The sequence below is a fragment of the Lethenteron reissneri genome, chromosome 24, assembly GCF_015708825.2.
Source record: "Lethenteron reissneri isolate LAM-NWPU_2019-01 chromosome 24, ASM1570882v1, whole genome shotgun sequence".
Lineage (NCBI taxonomy): Eukaryota > Metazoa > Chordata > Hyperoartia > Petromyzontiformes > Petromyzontidae > Lethenteron > Lethenteron reissneri.
In genome coordinates, this window is record NC_083802.1 from 730,504 (window position 1) to 754,638 (window position 24,135).

Here is a 24,135-nt window from a genome sequence, read left to right on the forward strand (position 1 = left end):
ACCCACTCATTCAATCACTCACTCACTCACCAACTCACTCACCCACTCACCCACTCACTCACTCATTCACCCACTCACTCATCCACTCACTCATCCACTCACTCACTCACCCACACACTCACTCACTCATTCACTCACTCACTCCCCCACCCACTCACCTACTCACTCACTTACTCACCCACTCACTCACTCACTCACCCACACACTCACCCACTCACTCATTCACCCACTCACTCATTCACCTACTCACTCACCCACTGACTCACTCACTGACCCAGTTACTGAACCAACCGCTCTCCACACTGCATGTCACAACCACACACTCACTCACTCACCCAAAAGACAAAGATCCCCCGTATAGCCTTAACAGACTGTAGGGGCAAGTGCTGTTAGCGAGCACCTATGAAGGCCGGAGCGGTACACGAGGGGGTGGGTGGCCAGCACCACGCCCGACCGCCTTTGTCTTCCTCGTGGCGATGTTTACACACCGCACCAGGTACTCATTTGGAGCTGAGTCGACCTAGGCGATGTCCAGGACAGGTTCAGATAATCGACTGCCTCCAACTGACCAGTAGCGTCCTTTACGAGCCTTCACCATCAAGGCCGTTCTTGACACCGCTGGCACCAGTCCACTCAGCTCCAGATCTTCCCGTATCGCATCAGCTCCACCTCCTCTCGAGCCCGTGCCGCACCCGTTTAGCCCCCGCTTCTACTCGGCCAAACAAAATCTATATTCTTGGTTCTTTCGGTAAAGTCACGTAAATAGGAAAGAAAAAAAGAATATACAATCAAAATAAAATTATAAAAAGTTTAAAATTATCTTAACTTTTAAAATAAATATTTATTTCATTTCATTTTTTAGATTATTTTTTTCTATTTACGTGACTTTACCGAAAGAACCAAGAATATGAATTCCTGCAGTCACGAAAGTTTTAAGTAAAAAAATCAAATAAATCTGTTTGGGAATGCGGTGCTACGGCATGCGGGCTCCGTGTCCCAGCCAACGCAGCCTCTGCCTGCCCGATGAGCTCACCGATGTGACTGTGTCCAGGTCTTTCAAGGATTTGTGAGATCCTCACACAATTCAGCCTGCTGGTTAACCCCAGGATGGATCGTAAGCAGGCCATCCTGAATGTTTCAAATCGGCGCAAATGTTAATTTTGAGGGCACCACGTTTCGCACGCGTAGAGAAAGGGAGGACATGTCTGTGGCCGAGAAGACCCGAAGGTTCTTGTGAAGCGACAGACCAGGTAGCTTCCACACAGGAGTGTGACGCAGTCGATGAAAATATAATGCCGCCCGACTGATTCGGAGTGAGACCTCCCATCAATCACCCACCCACTCACCCATTCACTCACCCACCCACCCACTTGTCCACTCCCTCACCCACTCACCCACTTATCCACTCCCTCACCCACTCACCCATCCACTCACCCACTCCGTCACCCACCCAGTCACTACCTCATTCACCAATCACTGACTTAGTCATCCACTCACTTACCCATCCACTTATCCACTCCCTCACCCACTCATCCACCCACCCACTCACTCACCCACTCACTTATCCACTGACTCAGCTACTCACCCACTCACTCACCCACCGACGTATCCACTCCCTCACCCACTCACCCAACCACTCACTCACCCACTCGCTAACCCACCCAGCCACTCACCCACTCACTCACCCTCCCGCTCACCCACTCACCCACCCACTCACTCACCCACTCACTCACCCACCGCTCACCCACCCGCTCACCCACTCACCCACCCACTCGCTCACCCACCCGCTCACCCACCCGCTCACCCACCCGCTCACCATACCGCCTCTTCTCTTGCACCGCTCCACTTTGGAATAAATTCCCTCCTCCCGTCACCGTCTCTTTCCCAAAGTATTTTTTTACATTTTAGAATCTTACTGAATTTAATTAAACGCATGATGATGGATATGATGATGGTGATGATGGTGATGATGGAGATGGTGATAATGGTGATGATGTTGATGATGATGGCGATGATGATGATGATACCATGGGGGGGGGGGGTGGTTGATTCAGCCCATCATCCCTGCGGGGGTCGATAAAATAAGCACCAACTCCTGTGCGGGCACCACAAAACAGTGATCGTCTTACGGACACGTCTGAACCGCCCAACCACCTCCACCCCCGCCATGGGAATGTGGAATTTCCACAACGACTCCGCACTCACCTCGAGGGTTTCAGTAAAGGAGCGCTAGAAGCAACGACGGAGCGGACTGCACACCACCGCCATCGCCACCACCACCATCATCACCACCATCACAGGTAGCTGTCACGTGACAGTGTAGCTGCCCGCTGTGTCAAACGCTGCTATGGTTCCTGCTGAAGTTATTGCCGTAGTAGTCGCTCCTGCAGAAGCTGCTATCGCCGCTTGCTGTAGCAGAGGCTGCTATGCTTGCTGTGTCAGATGCTGATATAGGCGTGTGCTGTGTCAGAGGCTGCTATGGTCGCTTTATCAGACGAGGATGCATTTGCCGCTTGCTGTGTCAGAAGCTCAGAGAGTTCTTGCTGTAGTTGCTGTAGCAGAGGCTGCTTTGGTGGCTGTGTCAGCGGCTGCTGCCGCTGCTTGCTGTGTCAGAGGTTGAATGAAGTCACGTCTGTCGGTCCCGCTGTAGCTGCTGCTGCTGCTGGCTGTGTCCACGGGCTGCTGTAGCGTCTCTCCAACAGCTGTCGCCAGAGGCTGCGCTGTGTTACAAGCGCGCAGCTGTAAGACCCGACCGAAATTCAAATACCGGCTGCTGGAGTGGTCCGTGCGTGCGAAACGTCGGGCTTCGTTCGCGCCGTACGTAGCCCAAAAAACCAGCGCTTGGATGTGCTTCGCGTGCCAGAGGCTGCCGCTACAGCAGCGCTGCCCAAGATGCCCAAACTCGACGATGTCCTGACGCCGATAGACGTCGCGGCGACGCACCAGAGATGGATCCTGGATGGATGTAACTCACCCCCCCCCCTGCTCCACCCACCCAACCCTCACTCTCGCTGAGGGTTACAAGACGTAAGGGGGGTGGGGGGGGGTGGAAACGGGAGGTTGTGAGTCGTGGGCTGTGGTGGTGGTGGCTGGGGCGTGGTGCTGTCCACCAATCACCCCCCTCGTGTGCCGCAGTGCCAGCTGCTGCTACTCGCTACAGCACTTGCCCCAACAGTCTGTTAGAGGCTACACGGGGGATCTTTGTCTTTGTCTCCTTCATAGGCGCTGCTGCTACTCGCTAACAGCACTTGCCCCGACAGTCTGTTAGAGGCTACACGGGGGATCTTTGTCTTTGTCTCATTCATAGGCGCTGCTGCTACTCGCTAACAGCACTTGCCCCGACAGTCTGTTAGAGGCTACACGGGGGATCTTTGTCTTTTGGGTGGGTGACTGGGTGGGTGTGTGTGGTTGTGACATGCAGTGCTGAGAGCGGGTGGTTGAGTGAGTGGGTGGGTGAGTGGTGATGGTGGGTTTGCGTCTCTATGTCAGTCTATGTATGTGCACCGTATGTTGGAACTTCTTTTGCACCGTACGTAGCCAACCGTAACTAAATCGGAGGTGCCAGGGGGAAGGACAACAAACTAAACACAACAACAACAAGAAGCAGTTCTAGAGAAATGAGTTTGCCAATCTAGACGACGATGATTTCAAAGTGCATCACAGCTCCCAGTGGCTTCCTCGTATCGGAAGGAATAGAGCGTTCCAGACGGCCGCAGAAGCAGCAGCAGCATCTTAAAGTGCTCAATGCAGTGTGCAAGTCCATGGGTCTCTGTGTGAGTCTATGGGTCTCTGTGTGATGAGTCTATGGGTCTCTGTGTGAGTCCATGGGTCTTTGTGTGATTCCATGGGTGTCTGTGTGATGAGTATATGGGTCTCTGTGTGAGTCTATGGGTCTCTGTGTGTGAGTCCATGGGAGTCTGTGTGATGAGTCTGTGGGTCTCTGTGTGAGTCTCTCGTGTCTCTCTCTCTCTCTCCCACCACGGGGAGAGAGGGAGAGACACGCAGACTCCAATTATACAGCGGCAGGCGTCAGGGTCAGGAGTGAACCCACGACCTCCTGTACACCAAGCGAGGTAGTTAACATCTCACCACAGGGAGAGAGAGACACGCAGACTCCAAATATACAGCAGCCGGCGTCAGGGTCAGGATTGAACCCACGACCTCCTGTACACCAAGCGAGGTGGTTAACATCTCACCACAGGGACCGAGAGAGAGACACGCAGACTCCAAATATACAGCAGCAGGAGTCATCAGGGTCGGGATCGAACCCACGATCTCCTGTATACCAGGCGAGGTAGTTAACATCTCCTCGTCACTGTGACGCCCTAAATAGACGCTTGGCCGAGTGAGTGAGTCGGTCGAGCAAGTTAAGTGGCGTCGCGAGGAACAATGTGGAGCGAGCGAGCGAGAGAGATGAGACAGCGAGACACACAGACAGACAGGGAGGGAGACATTGGCGAGCCGAGCGTGAGAACACACTTCTCCCGTCCCCGTGTGATCCACCAATCCCCTTGTGTTGAATGCTGGGAATGGCAATTGGGGGGGCGGGGGGCGGGGGGGGGGCGACAGGGGCGGAGGCTCCATTGTTCCCGCAGCGGGCAGAGCCGACCCACCCCGCCATCGTGCGCTGGAGGAAATCGACTCAAATCCGGTCATTTATGAGAAGGGGGGGGGGGGGCTTAATCCGGCAGAGCCGTCCAGGGGCACAACAACAACAACACACACAGGTGCCCCCCCCCTCCACACACCCCCACCCCCCACACCATCGAGCCTGGACACGCGCCGTGGAAGAGCTTCGTGGCGTATCGGATTCCTCATGCAGGATGAGTAAACATTCTGATCGTGTCTTCTTTGGGTCTTTCGGTAAAGTCACGTTAGATAGGTTCAAAGAAAATAACACACAAAAAAAAACAAAAAACACTACGATACAGGATGAATAAATATTATGATCCTGCATTCTTTGGGTCTTTCGGTAAAGTCATGTAGATAGGTTCAAAGAAAATAACACCAAAAAATTACGCAACACAAAACGTTCGGGACTTTACTGAAAGACCCAAAAGAAAGTGAATTCGTGCAGTCACGAAAGCTTCAAGTCAAGATTCTAAGTCTGGTACATGAAGGATGGGGTAGGGGGGTGGGCGTGGCTTGAACCAAGCAACCCCCCCCCCGGCCTCGCCACCCCCACCCCACCCCTCCTCCACCCCACCCCAATGCCCGGCCGCCTTTGTCTCCCCAGTGGTGAGGGTTCACATGAGTTTGATAGAACCGCCGTCCTCTTTAGAAGGGAAGGCGGGGAATTTCAGAGTTCTTTGCACGCAGTGTGGGGCGACTTGGTGGTTAGTGAGATGTTGACTACCTCGCCTGGTATACAGGAGGTCGTGGGTTCGATCCTGAACCCCTGACGACGCCTGCTGCTGTATAGTTGGAGTTTGCGTGTCTCTCGCATCATCATCACGGTGGCTTGGAGATGTTAACTACCTCGCCTGGTATACACGAGGTCGTGGGTTCGATCCTGAACCCCTGACGACGCCTGCTGCTGCTGTATAGTTGGAGTTTGCGTGTCTCTCGCATCATCATCATCATCACTGTGGCTAGGAGATGTTAACTACCTCACCTGGTATACAGGAGGTCGTGGGTTCGATCCTGAACCCCTGACGAGGCCTGCTGCTGTATAGTTGGAGTTTGCGTGTCTCTCTCATCATCATCACGGTGGCTAGGAGATGTTAACTACCTCGCCTGATATACAGGAGGTCGTGGGTTCGATCCTGAACCCCTGACGACGCCTGCTGCTCTATAGTTGGAGTTTGCTGTGTGTCTCTCTCATCATCATTATCACGTGGCTAGGAGATGTTAACTACCTCGCCTGGTATACAGGAGGTCGTGGGTTCGATCCTGAACCCCTGACGACGCCTGCTGCTGTATAGTTGGAGTTTGCGTGTCTCTCTCATCATCATCACGGTGGCTAGATGTTAACTACCTCGCCTGGTATACAGGAGGTTGTGGGTTCGATCCTGAACCCCTGACGACGCCTGCTGCTGTATAGTGATGATGATGAGAGAGACACGCAAACTCCAACTATACAGCAGCAGCAGGCGTCGTCAGGGGTTCAGGATCGAACCCACGACCTCCTGCACACCAGGCGAGGTAGGTAACATCTCCTAGCCACCGTGACGATGATGAGAGACACACGCAAACTCCAAAAATACAGCAACAGGCGTCGTCAGGGGTTCAGGATCGAACCCACGACCTCCTGTACACCAGGCGAGGTAGTTGACATCTCACTCACTACTGCGGCGTCCCCACTGCGTGAAAAGAACTCTGAAATTCCACGCCTCCCCATCTAAAGAGGACGGCGGTTCTATCAAACTCCTGTGAACCATCACCACTGGGGAGACAAAGGCGGCCGGGCATTGGGGTGGGGTGGAGGAGGGGTGGGGGGGGCAAGGTCGAGGGGTCGCTGGGTCCATGCTAACCCCCTCCCCCACCCATCGTGTACCACCCAGGCCCCCCTCCAGCCCCCCCCAGGCCCCCCACCATGGCCCCCCCAGCCCCCCCCCCATCAAGTCCCTCCGGAGTGACCCCGCCACAGCCAAACCTTTCCTAAACAAATGAGCGCATAGGTGAAAAGAACAATATCACAATTACGGGAAAAGTGTTTTTGTGTGTTGTGTGTGGTTTGAAAAAGAAAATAATTTATGATTATTGACGTAATAATAAGAGTAATGTTGTGGGAAGGGGGTGGGTGGCTGGGTGGTGGAATAATCCGACTGCAACTGAATTGTTCTTCACAGGATGTTCGACCGAGGAGGGCGTTCGGATTAATCCCTAGTGACGATTCGATTGTGTCGATTTTATTAAAAGAATCGATTATTTTTTTGTTAAATAAATTAAATGTTCCATTTTTTTTGGTGTGGGTGGTTGTTTATTAACTTATTATTTATGAGTCGTGGATTTTTTTTTGGGGGGGGGGGGGGGGTAGAGAAAACGCGTCCTGCCTTTGTTCTCCCGAATCCCAGTAAAGCCTCGCTTCTCATGCCACGTGCTTTGCCCCCCCCCCCGCATCTCCAGATTAACGCGGTTGGCTACGTACGGTGTGAAAGAAGTGCAACGTACTCACGTGCATACTCGCCCATAGACTCAACACTGCCCATAGACTAAACACTGCACCATAGACTCAACACTGCACCATAGACTCAACACTGCACCATAGACTCAACACTGCCCGTACACTCAACACTGCCCATAGACTCAACACTGCACCATAGACTCAACACTGCCCCATAGACTCAACACTGCCCATAGACTCAACACTGCCCATAGACTCAACACTGCCCATAGACTCAGCACTGCCCATAGACTCAACACTGCACCATAGACTCAACACTGCCCATAGACTCAACACTGCACCATAGACTCAACACTGCCCATAGACTCAACACTGCCCGTAGACTCAACACTGCCCATAGACTCAACACTGCCCACAGACTCAGCACTGCCCATAGACTCAACACTGCACCATAGACTCAACACTGCCCATAGACTCAACACTGCCCATAGACTCAACACTGCCCATAGACTCAACACTGCCCATAGACGCAACACTGCCCATAGACTCAGCACTGTCCATAGACTCAACACTGTACCATAGACTCAACACTGCCCATAGACTCAACACTGCCCATAGACTCAACACTGCACCATAGACTCAACACTGCCCATAGACTCAACACTTCCCATAGACTCAACACTGCCCATAGACTCAACACTGCCCACAGACTCAACACTGCCCATAGACTCAACACTGCCCATAGACTCAGCACTGCCCATAGACTCAACACTGCCCACAGACTCAACACTGCACCATAGACTCAACACTGCACCATAGACTCGACACTGCCCATAGACTCAACACTGCCCATAGATTCACAATAGAGTTTTTTTTGTTAGGTTAGATCGCATAAATATAACTGTGTTGTTAAACCCGGCACCACCCAACACACACGGTCAATTACTAAGGTGTTTTTTGCACGTTACTCGTTCAGCACTAACCGGCTGTGTGTTGGAGAGTAAACCCACCGCAAACTTTACCAGCATCGTCAGGTGACGGCCAGATTTGCGGAGAAATCCTCCTGCCTCGTTCTTAAATAGATGGATGAATTTAACACGTTCATCATGCGTACGCCATCGAACCCAACACACACCTCTGTTATGGATGTTGGTCGCGAAAAGCCTCGCACCACGTGTTAAACAGTCAAAAACAACTCAAAACATTGCATCGAGACCTTTAACAAATTAAGTGTATAAGATAGGCAACGTTTCAGACAATGCCCCTTCTTCATATCGCATAGAGGCGACATAGAGAGAGTGAGAGATGGTTGGATAATAATACTGGTAGGAACCTCCTGGTTACACCAGCCCACAGGGGATTATTGTGTCCGTCCATCCGTCGTGCATCCAAAAATGGGAGGGGTGGGGCTGGGTGGAGAGGGGAGGGTGGGGAGGGGCTGGGTGGGGAGGGTGGGGAGGGGTAGGGTGGGGAGGGGAGGGTGGGGAGGGGCTGGGTGGGTGGGGAGGGTGGGGCTGGGTGAGGGGTGGGAGGGGTGGGGCTGGGTGGGGAGGGGCTGGTCACCCCGTGGTGCCCTTATAAAACTCAACGTTTAACCTACTCACGCCGGCTTGTGCCCGCCATCACAGTCGGGCATATTTGCGGAATACACCACGCCGCCGTTGACCCTGGCCATTGACCGAGCAACCCAACGTTCCTACCAGCTCCCTCTGCAGGAGTGTGTTACCAAATACAATTTGGATTGTTTTGCATGACCCACAGTCTGCACCATCACTACTACCAGAGAGACGTTTTAGTTTTCCGTTTGTGCATCATCAGGTATCATCATCATCATCCGCTGCTGTTGGCCATTGGTTTGTGCAGTGGGTGGATGGTGCGGGTTTAGCGTGAACCGTGAGCCGCTTCAAACCCGCAGGAGAATTGTCTGCGTTGTGGTTAATGCAGTAATTTGATTCCTTGCAAAAAAGGGTGATGATCTATTTGGTGTTTGAACATCCAAACACAACTCATTGTTTCATCTTCTTGGTTCTTTCGGTAAAGTCACGTAGAAGGGAAGTAATAAAATAATAAAAAAATAAAACATAAAATAATTCTCAGGTGAGGACGGCTGCTTGCGTTGTGGCCGAAACGTCGTAAGAATTATTTTATTATGTTTTTATTTTTTATTTTATTACTTCCCTTCTACGTGACTTTACCGAAAGAACCAAGAAGACAACTCATTGTTTCATTGCCAGAAAGGGTTAAACCTATTCTTGATTTAATCTTGATTTCAAGCTTTCGTGACTGCAGGAATCCATACTCTTTGGTTCTTTCGGTAAAGTCACGTAGGTAGAAAATCAATAGATCACGACGTTTGCGATCGCAACACAAGATGTCGTGATCGATTGCTTTTCTATCTACGTGACTTTACCGAAAGAACCAAAGAGTAATATTTTTTAATTTATTCACACTCTGATGCTGGCATTTTTCGCTCACCGCGGGCTACAGACGTTCTGCTCCGTGTGGCATTGTCATTGTGCTGTCCGCCCTTTCGGCGTCGTCTGGCCTGACACTGCTGGTGAGACGAGGCCCTGAAGAAGGCTGCTGCTCTCTCTCTCTGGCGTCGGACAATCAGTCTCAAAGGGGCCGTCCATAAATGACGTCACGCACCTAGGGGAGGGGGGGGGGGTCAGACATTTTGGGGGGAGGGGGAGGTTTGAGAAATGTGACGTCACATCAAAATGCGCAACTTTAAATAAATATAGACAACACGTTCTACTTGATTAAATAGACGTTTTAATAAATGTTTTCTCCTACAACATCAGAGTGCAGCGCCACATTAAATACGCACTACAATGACAATAGTTTAAAGCGATTTGAAGCATCTTTTATTTTCAAAATTGAAATATGGTTTGGGGGGGGGGGCAGAGCTTTGTGACGTCATATTTGAGGGGGGGGGGGTCTGACTTTTTGTGACGCCGTGTGACAAAGGGGGGGGGGGGGGGGGTCAAAAATCGTCCAAAATCGCGTGACGTCATTTATGGACGGCCCCAAAGTCAATGATGCCTTGTATATTATCAGAGCCATGTTCTGTTTGCATGTTCATCACAAGAATCCGCGCGTGGTTAATGCAGTAACTTTAATTTTATTCGGTGTTTGAACATCTTAACACAACTCTCTGTTTCATTGCCAGAAAGGGGTAAAACGCCTATTTTTATTTTACTTATGATGGTATCATACTGCGCCCTAGCGACTAGATGACGATCTACATTGGAACTCACTCGCCAAGATGGTTTCAGTTCGCAATTCGATTTGATATATCTACGTTGAACTTCTTTCGCACCGTACGTAGCCAACCGTCCTAATTGGAGGTGCGGGGGGGGGGACAACAATCTAATCATCACAAGAAGCAGTTCTAAATAAATGAATTTGCCAATCGAGATGATTTAGAAGTGCATCACAGCTCCCAGTGGTTTCCTCGTATCGGAAGGAAAAGAGCGTTCCAGACGGCCGCAGAAGCAGCAGCATCTGAAAGTGCTCGATGCAGTGTTTGGGAGTCCATGGGTCTCTGTGTGAGTCCATGGGTCTCTGTGTGATGAGTCTGTGGGTCTCTGTGTGATGAGTCTATGGGTCTCTGTGTGATGAGTCTATGGGTCTCTGTGTGGTGAGTCTATGGGTCTCTGTGTGGTGAGTCCATGGCTCTCTGTGTGAGTCCATGGCTCTCTGTATGCGTCTATGGGTCTCTGTGTGATGAGTCTGTGGGTCTCTGTGTGAGACTTTGGCTCTCTGTGTGATGAGTCTATGGGTTTCTTCGTGAGTCAATTGGTTTCTATGTGTGCACGTTGAACTTCTTTCGCACCGTACGTAGCCAAGCGTGCTAATCGGAGGTGCCGGGGGAGGGGAAGGAAAGCAAACTAATCATAACAAGAAGCAGTTCTAAATAAATGAATTTTTCAATCGAGATGATTTAAAAGTGCATCACAACTCCCACTGGCTTCCTCGTATCGGTAGGAAGAGAGCGTTCCAGACGGCCGCAGAAGCAGCAGCAGCATCTGAAAGCTCCGCGCGATGCTGCTGATGATGACGACGATGCCTTTGTTCGACGTTTGAGAACAAGAGCCGCTGCTGCTGCTGTTGCGAGGATGATGAGCGGAGTTCGTATGATGATGCTTCACGCTCCCTTGACGAGACGTTATCGTGGCTCCATCAGCAGGAGCAGAGAGAGGTCTCATTTGCAAAGTGTGACCTGGGTCCAAAAGAGGCGGTTGGTGTGGAACGCTTCGATGTTGTCTTCCGGCTGAGTCGCTGTTTACAAAAGAGCTTTTACTGAATGGAAAAATAAACGAAACTATTTAAACACGATTTATTTTTTTTCAGCAGGCAAGGCCCCACTGAACTCTCTGCAGCTACTTTGCCAGAAGCGACCTGGCAATCACAAATGAAAGCAGCTTAACCAAGTGGCTTGTCATCATCATTATCATCACGATCACGTGGAAATGTATGACAGCAGCCAAACAACTCCAAACGCTGGTGATGTTGATTCTAAAATGTGGAGGGGAATAAACCGGACGACGCCGGAGAAAAATCCACGCGACCACCACGGGGAGAGAGACACGCAGACTCCAAATATACAGCAGCAGGGATCGTCAAGGATTGGGATCGAACCCACGACCTCCTGTATACCAGGCGAGATAGTCAACATCTCCTAGTTACCGTGATGATGATGAGAGAGACACGCAAACTCTAAATATACAGCAGGGATCGAACCCACGACCGCCTGTATACCAGGCGAGGAAGTTAACATATCCTAGTTACCGTGATGATGATGAGAGAGACACGCAAACTCCAAATATACAGCAGGCGTCAGGGATTGGGATCCAACCCACGACCGCCTGTATACCAGGCGAGGTAGTCAACATCTCCGAGTCACCGTGATGATGATGAGAGACACGCAGACTCCACATATACAGCAGCAGGCATTGTTAGGGTCGGGATCGAACCCACGATCTCCTGTATACCAGGCGAAGTAGTTAACATATCCTCGCCACTGTGATGATGATGAGAGAGAGACACGCAAACTTCAAATATACAGGAGCAGGCGCCATCAAGGGTCGGGATCGAACCCACGACCTCCTGTATACCGGGCGAGGTAGTGAACATCTCCTAATCACCGTGGTGATGATGATGATGAGAGAGAGACACGCAAACTCCAAATATACAGCAGCAGGCGTCGTCAAGGGTCGGGAACGATCCCATGACTCCTGTACACCAGGCGAGGTAGTGCACATCTCCGAGTCACCATGATGATGAGAGAGAGAGACGCAAACTCCAAATATACAGCAGGTGTCAGGGATTGGGATCGAACTTACGACCGCCTGCATACCAGGCGAGGTAGTTAACATCTCCGAGTCATCGTGATGATGATGAAAGAGAGAGAGAGACGCACACTTCAAATATTCAGCATGCGACCTTTTTTCTTGCCAGTATCAAAGTTTGAAAATATAACAACACTCCAAATCTACAGCAGCAGGCGTCACCACGGGTTCGAGATCGAACCCACGACCTCCTGTATACCAGACGAGGCAGTTAACATTCTCCCCGCCGTTTTACAGCCCCGGTGCTTCAAATGGAACGGCCACCACAGTGACAAATCCGGTCTGTCGCTTGGACGATTGGCCCCATCTCGTGCGTCGTTTTATCAGCCCGGCGAGCTCCGCGCGTTGTTGTGAGCGGCGTGGCGGTTGCCCCGCCCCCCCCCACGGCCCCCCCCCCCCACGGCCCCCTCCAATCGTTGCCCGGTGGCATCGAGCGGAGCGCGGTGGTGGGGTCTTTCAGCTGGACAAGTCGAACGCGTCGTGGTTCGTTCTGTCACGTAAAGGGTGGGACAAGACGTTCAACGCGAAGTTCTCCGTGCGTCGAGGAATTGAACTCGTGGTGTAGAAAAATAAAAATTAAATCCCCGTTAATCGCTGTCAGTAGAAGCGTGGTGGGTAGGGGAGGGGAGGGGGCATTGCTATTCCTGTGGACGGCGATGTGAGTCCGAAGGCGAAGAGGAAAAGAGAGAAGATTGTCAACGATTTTAATATTTGGAACTCGATAAAGGTGAGGGTATGGTGGTGTGCGTGGTGTGTGCGCATTGCTTCACACGCAGCTTAAAGAGAGACGTTCCCCATCGTTTTGAATGTCTCCCCGACGACTTTTAGAGCGCCGCGATCTTTGAAAAGGCAACTTGAGACGGCCCACATCAGAGGGGGGATAAATGTTGTCAAGTTATAAAGTTAAATTGCCGATCGAGAGAGATGGAGAGAGAGGGGGTGGGGGGGGCGATTGTCTGTGTAGGCTTATGGAGAACTGAAACATTGTTTTGTATAGATTACAAAAAAAATGTGGGGATTTGTGACCGCGTGGTTTTGACGAGTTGACGCCGATGAGAGAGACACTTTGATGAGATTGAATTTGAATAAAATCGATTGATTCGTAGGCAGGAATTCCATCGAACAGTGGAGGCCGTTATGGGATTTGCGTGTGGGTAGGGGTGGGGCCTAGTGCGGCCTTGGCGGGCGCCTCGAGGCCTAGCGGCTTGCCTGGACGGCCGCGCCGGAGCACGGGGCTCTGACACCGCCTGCGGTTGCTAGGAAAACGGGGGTGGGGGGCGATTGTGTATTTGACAAAATAACATTTTTTTTATAATTTTAAAATAGATTTGTTTGAAGATATCACCAGCGGCAGCTTTAGTCTTAGTCAAGACGCGGTGGGTCGTTTTAAAACACGTTAATACCTCGGTGGGCTTTAATCTTGTTAAAGTAAAATATATATATACTGTAGTTTTATTCGTATTTATATTTTTCTTTTAAAAACAGTTATTTGTTTACTTTTTCTATACTTTAGCACTCCCGTCGTGCTTTTGTAATCGTCTTTGTTGTAACGTTCTGATTCGTGTGCGAAAAAAATGCTTTATAGCTCTTCGGATTCCTCCAGCAGTCTAAATATGCTGATTCTGTTATTGGACATCCATGCACAAAGAGCTTTATAGCTCTTCGGATTCCTCCTGAAGTCTCACTAAATATTCACTCAACGCGGTAGCCCGTGGGTCTGGAATCAAGCGCGGGTATTTTTTGTGTGCCGATGTTCAATGCGCAGAGCATGGCGCTAACCACTGCGCCACCGCTCCACGCCTTCGATGACAATACGAGGTCGCGTCCGGACCCTGCAATTACTTTCTGCTCAGATGGGGATGGTACTGGAAGGAACCTCCTGGTTCCACCAGCCCACAGGGGATTATTGTGTCCGTCCGTCGTGAATCCAAAAATTGGAGTGGTGGGGCTGGGTGGAGAGGGGCTGGGTGGGGAGGGTGGGGCTGGGTGGGGTGGTTGGGGCTGGGTGGGGAGGGGCTGGTCACCCCGTGGTGCCCTTATAAAACTCAACGTTTAACCTACTCACGCCGGCTTGTGCCCGCCCTCACAGTCGGACATATTTGCGGAATACACCACGCCGCCGTTGACCCTGGCCATTCACCGAGCAACCCAACGTTCCTACCAGCTCCCTCCGCAGGAATGTGTTTTAACCATTCTTATCAGAGAACGTTTGTTTGCGTGTTTTGCCACAATTAGCCGTGGTTAGTGAATGGAGACTTGGTTCCTTTGCAAAATGATAGGTGCGTGTGTGTGTGTGATCTACTTTTGTGTTTGAACAACTTTAACACGACTCCCGTTTATTTACCAGAAAGTGGTGATGGTGCTGTAAACCTATCCTGATCGGTTCTCATACCCAGGACGTGGAAATGTTTGTGCCCCAGTACATTATTATTATTATCGGAGCATGTTTGTGGTTGTACGTTTTATTATTATCATTGGAGGACGTTTGTGGTTGTATACCACCAGTGCCTGTGTGTTTAGTGTATGCAGACTTGATTCCGTAAAAAAAGACTATACTTATGAACATTCAACTAAAAACTTTCAGAGATACGAATAATCCTGGTCCAGTTGTCGTAAGTTCAACCGCCGCGCAACAGATGGCGGTGGTAGCATCTACATCTGCAGAACGTGAAGAACCAGTGGCATCGACATCTGCAGAACGTGAAGAACCAGTGGCATCTACATCTGTAGAACGTGAAGAACCAGTGGCATCTACATCTGTAGAACGTGAATAACCAGTGGCATCTACATCTACAGAACGTGAAGAACCAGTGGCATCTACATCTGTAGAACGTGAAGAACCAGTGGCATCTACATCTACAGAACGTGTAGAACCAGTGGCATCTACATCTGCAGAACGTGAAGAACCAGTGGCATCTACATCTGCAGAACGTGAAGAACCAGTGGCATCTACATCTGCAGAACGTGAAGAACCAGTGGCATCTACATCTGCAGAACGTGAAGAACCGTGGCATCTACATCTGAAGAACGTGAAGAATCAGTGGCATTTACATCTGTAGAACGTGAAGAACCAGTGGCATCGATATTTGCAGAACGTGATGAACCATTGGCATCTACATCTGCAGAACGTGAAGTACCAGTGGCATCTGCAGAATGTGAAGAACCAGTGGTATCTACATCTGCAGATCGTGAAGAACCAGTGGCATCTACATCTTCAGAACATGAAGAACCAGTGGCATCTACATCTGTAGAACGTGAAGACCCAGTGGCATCTACATCTGCAGAACACGAAGAACCAGTGGAATCTACATCTGCAGAACGTGGAGAATCAGTGGCATCTACAGAACATGAAGAACCAGTGGCATCTACGTCTACAGGAGGTTATACAACTTTTAAAGCTATTCCCCGTGTTTAGTGTACACGCCGTACGGGAGTATATTTGGGACTTGTGAACGACTTACGAACAACAACCGCCCATGACGGGCAGGGAGTAGTGCATGCATGTGGGGAGCGGTGGTGCAGCGGTTAGCGCTACACAACCCGGCGATGACCCGAGTTCGATTCCCGCCCGCGGCCACCATCGCAGTTGACGTAAGCGCTGTGCGTCTTTTTGGCGTTTGAACATCTGGTTTTACCAGCAAGGGGTTTATGTACCGTGAACGTCTTATGATCGTAACAATAAGTTTTACCCTTTCTGGAAATAAAACGTGAAGAACCAGTGGCATCTACATCTGTAGAACGTGAAGAACCAGTAGCATCTACATCTGCATAACGTGAAGACCCAGTGGCATCTACATATGCAGAACGTGAAGAACCAAGGAGTCATGTTTGCATAGACTACAATACCTGCAGTCGGAATGCAGGTATTGTGTTCTATGCAAACATGACTCCTTGTAAAAAAAGGTGTCAGTTTTGTTGCCAGATAAAAGGGTAAAAAACCAATTATATTTTGCTACTGGCAAATGAGGTTTCAAGGGTGTTAAGGTGTTAAAACACCACACAGAATTTTTTTTTCAAGGAATCATGTCTGCATTAACCACACGTTCTTGTGGTGAACATGCAAACAAAATAACATGCTCTGACAATATATGCATTGTCTTTGACACTGATTGGTTCACACCAGAGACGGCTTTCTCTTTTGAGCCTAGTCTCAAACAGTGTTAGCTCACCCCTAGCTACAATATGGGACCTTTCTTGTCAGCATTGTTTATGTCGTTTATTGTGAAAATTCGGTCACAGTTCCTATGACCTGCACTCTTTAATTGCTTTTATGGCTTTATTTTGGTGATTTTCGCAAAGTTTTTCGGTTTGCCCATGTTTGTTTGTTGTAGTACAGAGTTAGACTGATGGCCTTAATTTAAGTTGTCTTGTGGTTGTTGTTGTTTGACTTGCATCCCACTGGGATTTTTGCACACAGCGTCGGTGTACGGTGCTTTTTCTGCAATATTTTGCTGTCTTTTCTTAGATTTTCTGTTTGCACATAGTCACTTTAAGATGTTTTCTTGTTCATGTTTTTGTTTTTTTGTTTGTTGCGGTTGCACCCGATTCAAGAGCCGAATGGCTCACAGGGCTATAGCTAATAAATGAACTTGAACTTGAGTATCAAAGTATAACAATAGGTTTTACCCTTTCTGGGAATAGCACAGGTGTTAAAAAAGATAACGTTTGGTGTTTTAACATCTTTACACCTCATTCTTTGGTTTTTTCGGTAAAGTCACGTATAAAAATAAAATAATAAATTAAATAATAGCATACGACGTTTCGATTGCAACACAAGCAGTCGTTTTACTGAACATTTCGATACTTTGCTAGGTTATTTAATTTAGTGTGTTCTGTCTCCCTCTAAGCCTGCTTACCTTACTCCCCTCCCTTCGTACTCATTGACATGTAAATGTTTTCCCTACCCCCTCCCTCTCTCTGCCTCCGCCCCCCTCTGTCTATTTAAGGCCACCCCACAGAGACGATCACCTCTCTCTGTACCTGGGTTGCTCTCTCTATGTATCTTGGTGATATCTGTCTGCTTATATGTCTGTCTATAGTTTTCTGGTTATATTCTATGTCGCTATTTCATTATACCTGATGATGATTGCTTGTGTTGCAATCGAAACGTCGTATGCTATTATTTAATTTATTATTTTATTTTTATACTTTACCGAAAAAACCAAAGAATAATTCCTGCAGTCACGAAAGCTCCAAAATTAAGATCTTTACACCTCGTGAACCCAAAAACCTCTATTGTGGATCTTAACACCTGTTGCATTTCCAGAAAGGGTGAAACGTACTGTTTTTTTTTTGATACTTGCAAGAAATGGTCCCATACTCTTGTGATTGATTTCTCATTCCAATCAGCCGTGGGAATGTTTTGTGTGTGCGCCCCGTGGTTTTTTTGTCCAATCTGCTGCGTGGGCGGCCGAAATTCTTTGTTGCCTTTCCAAAGTGCACGCACGTGATTTCCACGAGACGCTTCGCCACCCATAGCCGCCACTCCCCCCCCCCCATCGCACCCGATCGCTCCTCAAACCAGGAAGCTTTCAAGTTCCAGTTATTTTGTCCATAAACTAAATGACTGCAGTCGGTCGTCGATTGTCCGGCGGCTTCGGCGCGAAGGGGGTGTGAAGAGGGTGCCGGATTTTCAAAAAACGCCGGATAATCAGGATCGGACCCACGACCTCCTGCATACCAGGTGAGGTAGTTAACATCTCACCGTGGGGGGGGGGGGGTGGGGGTGAGACACGCGAACTCCAAATATCCAGCATGTGTCGGGTTCAGTCATCCGGATCGAATCCACGACCTCCTGCATATTGGGCGAGGTAGTTAACCTTACCGTGGGGGGAGAGCGAGAGACACGCAAACTCCAAATATACAGCAGGCGTCCGGGGTTCAGGATCAGGATTGAACCCACGACCTCCTGCATACCGGGCGAGGTAGTTAACATCTCCCCGGCTGCCGCAGCTTCCAAATAACGCCACCCGCTGGCCCGCCGATGAGGATCGGGGACGTTGTTTACGATCCTCGGCGAAATCCGGGGAACTCGTCCCCACCAAATGAAGAACCGAGCCGTTGGGTTCATCACGCAGCTGTGCTTGCGCAATAACACTGCGGTGGTGCGGGGGGGGAAGTACTGAGACGGATCCACAGCCTGAGGTGGGAATTGGCTCGTGTTCTCTGTGTGCGCGTGTGCCTGTGTGTGTGGGTGTTGAGCGGTAGCGGTTAGCGCTACGCTGCTCTACGAACCCAGCAAACACGGGTTGGATTCCTGCTCATGGCCAACACCAGTGACGATTATCTGAACCGGTCCTGAGCCTCCCCTCGGTCGACTCGGCCTCAAATGAGGACTTGGTACGATGCGTAAACATCGCCACATGCGGGCCGAGCGTGGTGCTGGCCACCCCACCCCCTCGTGTGCCACAGTGCCGGCCTTCATAGGTGCTGCTGCTACTCGCTAACAGCACTTGCCCCGACAGTCTGTTAAGGCAACACGGGGGATCTTTGTCTTTTTTGCACGTCTGCCCACGTGTGCGCGTGTGTGCACACGTCCGCCCGCGCGTCGCTGTGGTTAAATCATTTTTTATTTTTCACTCTTTCTAAACAAAAACCGCTTTCCCCTTCTCGTGCCCGACCGGTGCCGACTGGCTGCGCCGTGCCGATAATAACTTTTTTTTTGCGCCTAAGGCCCCACCACTGAGCTGCTTTTTAGTAAGCTCTTTGTTTTTTTTTTATCAGAAGCGACTTGGGCATCGGAAATCATAGCTCAACGAAAGTGGGTTCATCATCATCATGTGAACAGTTATAGCAGCAGCCAAATAGTCTGAACGTGCGCGGTCGATTCTAAACGTGGAGGGGGCCCCACTGGGAGAGAAAGACAGAGAGAGACATGCAAACTCCAAATATACATCAGGCGTCGTCAGGGTCGGGATCGAACCTACGACCTCCTGTATACCAGGCGAGGTAGTTAACATCTGCTAGCCACCGTGATGATGATGAGAGAGAGAGACATGCAAACTCCAAATATACAGCAGGTGTCGTCAGGGCTGGGATCGAACCCACGACCTCCTGTGTGCTGGGCGAGGTAGTTGGCATCTCCTAGCCACCGTGATGATGATGAGAGAGAGACACGCAAACTCCAAATATACATCAGGCGTCGTCAGGGTCGGGATCGAACCCACGACCTCCTGTATACCAGGCGAGGTAGTTAACATCTGCTAGCCACCGTGATGATGATGAGAGAGAGAGACATGCAAACTCCAAATATACAGCAGGTGTCGTCAGGGCCGGGATCGAACCCACGACCTCCTGTGTGCTGGGCGAGGTAGTTGGCATCTCCTAGCCACCGTGATGATTATGAGAGAGAGACACGCAAAATCTAAATATACAGCAGGCGTCGTCAGGGTCGGGATCGAACCCACAACCTCCTGTGTGCCGGGCGAGGTAGTCAACATCTCCTAGCCACTGTGATGATGAGAGAGAGCCACCGTGGCCACCCCAGTGGGTGGGTCGGTCCGGTCCGCCCGTCCTGCTTCGTGCGCTGATTTATCATTTATAATGGCCGAGCTGTTAAGGGTTTGAACCACAACAATAACTGTTATTGCTATTTACCGTCGCGGCTCATAAAGAAGAAGAGGACCCTTCGTAAAATCTCATGGCGGGCGCTTGGCATCCACGACAAATGGCGGTGGGAAGAGGCGGTGTGGGTTCTGATGGAGAAACGCTGTTTTTCAGGCCCAGGGACTTGTAGATTGCTAACGGAACCGGACTCCTTTTACGGCCTTCGGGCAGAGAGTCCCACAGTGCGCGTGTCACGGGAGTGAAGGCCCAGGGAGTGCCACAGTGCGCGTGTCACAGGAGAGAAGGCCCAGGGAGCCCCACAGTGTGCGTGTCATGGGAGGGGGAAGGCCCAGGGAGATCCACAGTGCGCGTGTCACGGGAGTGAAGGCCCAGGGAATGGTAACGCAGCGCGATCGTCAGAGGGTGGCCGGGGTGGCCCGCAGAGGTCACGTAGAGGTCATGCAGAGGTGACGCAGAGGGGGTCCGCTGGCCGGTCACCACCCTTTGACCAAGCCCGGCGGTTCATCATGAGACCGGACGTTCACACGGCGGCGTTTCAACGTTTTTATCGCGATGCATTTCTATTTTTTATATTTTCCACTCTTGCCAAGCCCGGAGCCCCCCCCCCCACCCTCCCCAATGGCCCAAACAAAGTAAAGCGTCCAGGAAACAAAACGGCAGCCGTTGAAAGCTGCGGATCGATGGCAAAGAGATTGACACCTTTTTTGTTTGATTTGAGGGGGAGGAGGAGGAGGGGGGGGTGGGGGGAGGAGGAGGAGGGGGGGTAGGAGTAGGAGGGGTTAGGGTGGTAGGAGGAGGAGGGGGGGTGGGGGAAGGGGGGGTGGAGGGTAGGAGGAGGAGGAGGGGGGGGGGGCGTGGGAGGAGGAGGGGGGGGTGGGAGGAGGGGGGAGGAGGGGGGTGGGGGGACGGGGAGGGAGGGCTGGGAGGAGGAGGGGGGGGGCGTGGGAGGAGGAGGGGGGGTGGGAAGAGGAGGGGGGAGGAGGGGGGTGGGGGGAGGGGAGGGCTAGGAGGATGGAGGGGGGGTGGGGGGAGGGGGAGTGGAGTCACTGGCGGAGTCAGTGGGGGTGGCACGTGCCCCCCAATGATCCAATTGAAATCCGTAATTTCGATCGGATCATTGGGGTTTATTATTAATAAATCGGCATTTTGCGACCCCCACTGCCGCTGTGTAGCATATTATTAAGTGCCAGGGACTCTATGAGATGATAGGACAATAGTCTGAGTCCATAATTGGCAATAAGTAACGGCAAAGCAGTTATAAGCGACTCACAGAATTGTGCGCAGTTGCGTATACAGGACACGACTTCCCTGAAGGCATCAACACCTTCAGCGAGCGCGATGCCGATCACACGACGCGGTTCGAATTCGACCCTCGATCGATGGCTGCGCCATCGCCGCACACGTGTCGAACAGTTGTTAGTAAGTCCTTACTTACTAACAACTCATCATCACAGTTGTTTCGTTTTGTTTGCATTTTGACTGCTTGTGTTGTGGTTATTGCAAACATGATGCCTTGTATAAAGGTGTCAGTTTTTGTACCAGTTGAAAGGGTAAAAACTTATTACTATACTAACAACTCCTATAACTTTTTCATTGCTGGAGGGGTTGCCCCTCCTACCTGAAAACCCTGGCTCCGCCATTGAGTGGAGTGGGTGGTTGGGCGGGTAAGCGAGTGCTGCCGATGGAGAAACGTGATTTTTAGAAACACATCTGATTTGTTTTACTTTCCTCGTCGCAGGAAGTTGCTCGAGGTTCGAGCGAGCGTTTCGCCACCCTCCTCCCGCTTCTGCGTCCTATTTTAGCCGACGTGACGCCGCCGCCGCCGCGCTCGGTATCGTTCGGCAAGCGCCGTCAACGGTCTTTGGCGAGGCTACGGCCGAGAGCTGCGGGAGACACGGTGGACTCGTCGTGACCCGCATCGGCGTTGCGACCGGGACCCGGACCGAGACTTGCCGAGCGCCGGGCCCAGCCGTCTCTCGGTGATTTCGCGGGAAGCTGGATCTGAGTTTCCAACCGCGAGCCGCGCTCCGGATTTTTGCCCCGCTGCCCCACCAAGCGGCCCGTTGGTTGTCTCTGTGCGTAGCGCGCGCGCACGTTCGTAGCTCGTGTGTGCGTGCGTACGTAGCGCGTGGCGTGTTTGCGTAGCGCTTGCGTTGTGCGTGTGTACGTACTTAGCGCGTATGTGCATAGCGCGTACATACGTACTTAGCGCGTTTGAGCGTAGCGCTACGTACGTACTTAGCGCGTATGTGCATAGCGCTACGTACGTAGTGCGTACGTACGTAGTGCGTACGTACGTAGCGCGTAGTGCGTACGTATATACTTAGCGCGTTTGTGCGTAGCGTGTGCGTACGTACGCAGCGCGTGTGTGTGTACGTATATACGCGCTATGCGTTTGGATAATTGGTTTACCTTTCCCCCACTTTGCACTCGTGTCGTTTCTTGTTGTCGTAGTTGTGTTTGTTGTTGTCGTAACGTTCTATACCGCCCCCGCACCCTCGCTGGACACGCGCTCGTGCGTGTGCGTGGGGGAAAAAGAGCTTCATAGCTCACCGGATTCTTACTCCGGTATAAATACCGATTCTCATTCCGCTTGTTGCAACGGCAACGGGGCCACACGCGTGCTCGCTCGTGCCAGTTCCTTGTGAGCGCGTGGTTTGGGCAAGGCCTGCGAGAGGTCTCTCCCCCCCCCCCCCTCGATTGAGAGGGCGCGGGCGCCGGAGCGTGCTGCTGGCATGCGGTCGCACAACCCAAACGGCCCGGGAAAATTAATATAACTATTTTATTTATTAAACATTACAAAACAAGCAAAACAGAAAGCCTTGACCGTGGTTAGGAGGTCGTGGTGTTGGGGTTTTTTTTTCTAGCGAGAGTTGAACGGCTGCCGCGGTTACGTGGAAGAGGAACGAACGGTGGAGCGGGCGGGGGGGGCGAGGGTGAAAGTGGTCGCGCGTCCGTTCATTTGTTCGTTCATCCGTTCGTTCATTTGTTCATTCGTTTGTTCGTTAATCCGTTCGTTCATCCATTCGTTCATTCGTCCGTTCGTCGCGCCCGGGAGGCGTCGTCGTTGGGAAAGCTGTCGCGGGGCGAGTTCGGAGGCTCAACATGAAAACAATTTAAATAAAAAAATATCAAAAACACAAATGCACCTGGGTTGGAGGTCGGAGGTTTAGCGGCGGCCGTAACTTTGACCGCGGGACCCACGCCGGGGGTGGTGTGGGCGTGAGAGCGCCCCGACCCACCACCACCACGACCACCACCACGACCACCACCACGACCACCACCACGACCACCACCACCACGACCACCACGACCACCACGACCACCACCACGACCACCACGACCACTACCACCACCACCACCACGACCACCACGACCACCACCACCACCACGACCACCACGACGCACCGCTGCACGCACTGACGGACCCCTTCCGACGATTTGCTCGGAAGCCGCCTGGTGGAAGCTGCGCACTTTGAATCGTCGTCTGGATTGACAAAGTAACTTCTGTAGAACTGCCTGCTGTTGTGTGCAGTTTGTTGTCCTTCCCCCTCCGCCCCCTCGCACCTCCGATTACGTATGGTGCGAGAGAAGTTCAACACACACTCATAGCACGGTTAGCTATGTACGTGCGAGAGAAATTCAATATACACACACACAGATAGCACGGGAGGGCTACATACGGTGCAAACTCCGGTCATGCTTGAGGCAACAGCGGCTTGTGTCTAGCCATCGAACAAAGACGGTCACCGCATCGCTTTCAGGTGCTGCTGCTGCTTCTGCGGCCGTCTGGAACGCTTTCTTCCTTCCGATACGAGGAAGCCACTGGGAGCTGTGATGCACTTTGAAATCATCGTCGTCTAGATTGGCAAACTCATTTCTTTCGAACTGCTTGTTGTTGTGTTTAGTTTGTTTTACTTTCCCCTGGCACCTCCGATTAGCACGGTCGGATAAGTACGGTAGGAAAGAAGTTAAACGAACGTACCAATACCAACCCCCTGCCACTAAGTGACGGTGACATCACCACGGCTCCTGTGCCAGGCCAGGTGCACATGCTCACACAGAGGACGTACAGACGCATAGCACGAAGGAGCGCAGACCGGCTGACACGCTCGCTCACACTCTAGAGAACAGGGGGAGAACACGCAG

General features: G+C 51.3%; 1 protein-coding gene across 1 annotated transcript in view; it reads left to right on the top strand.

The window, feature by feature from the left end:
• Positions 1-12,840: 12,840 nt before the first annotated feature.
• LOC133346376 (interleukin-6 receptor subunit beta-like) overlaps positions 12,841-24,135 on the top strand; it is a 35,055-nt gene continuing 23,760 nt past the window's right edge. Inside the window, exon 1 of the mRNA XM_061557885.1 lies at positions 12,841-13,147. The gene's annotated coding sequence lies outside the window, so the exon portion shown is untranslated. The remainder of the gene's footprint in view (positions 13,148-24,135) is intronic.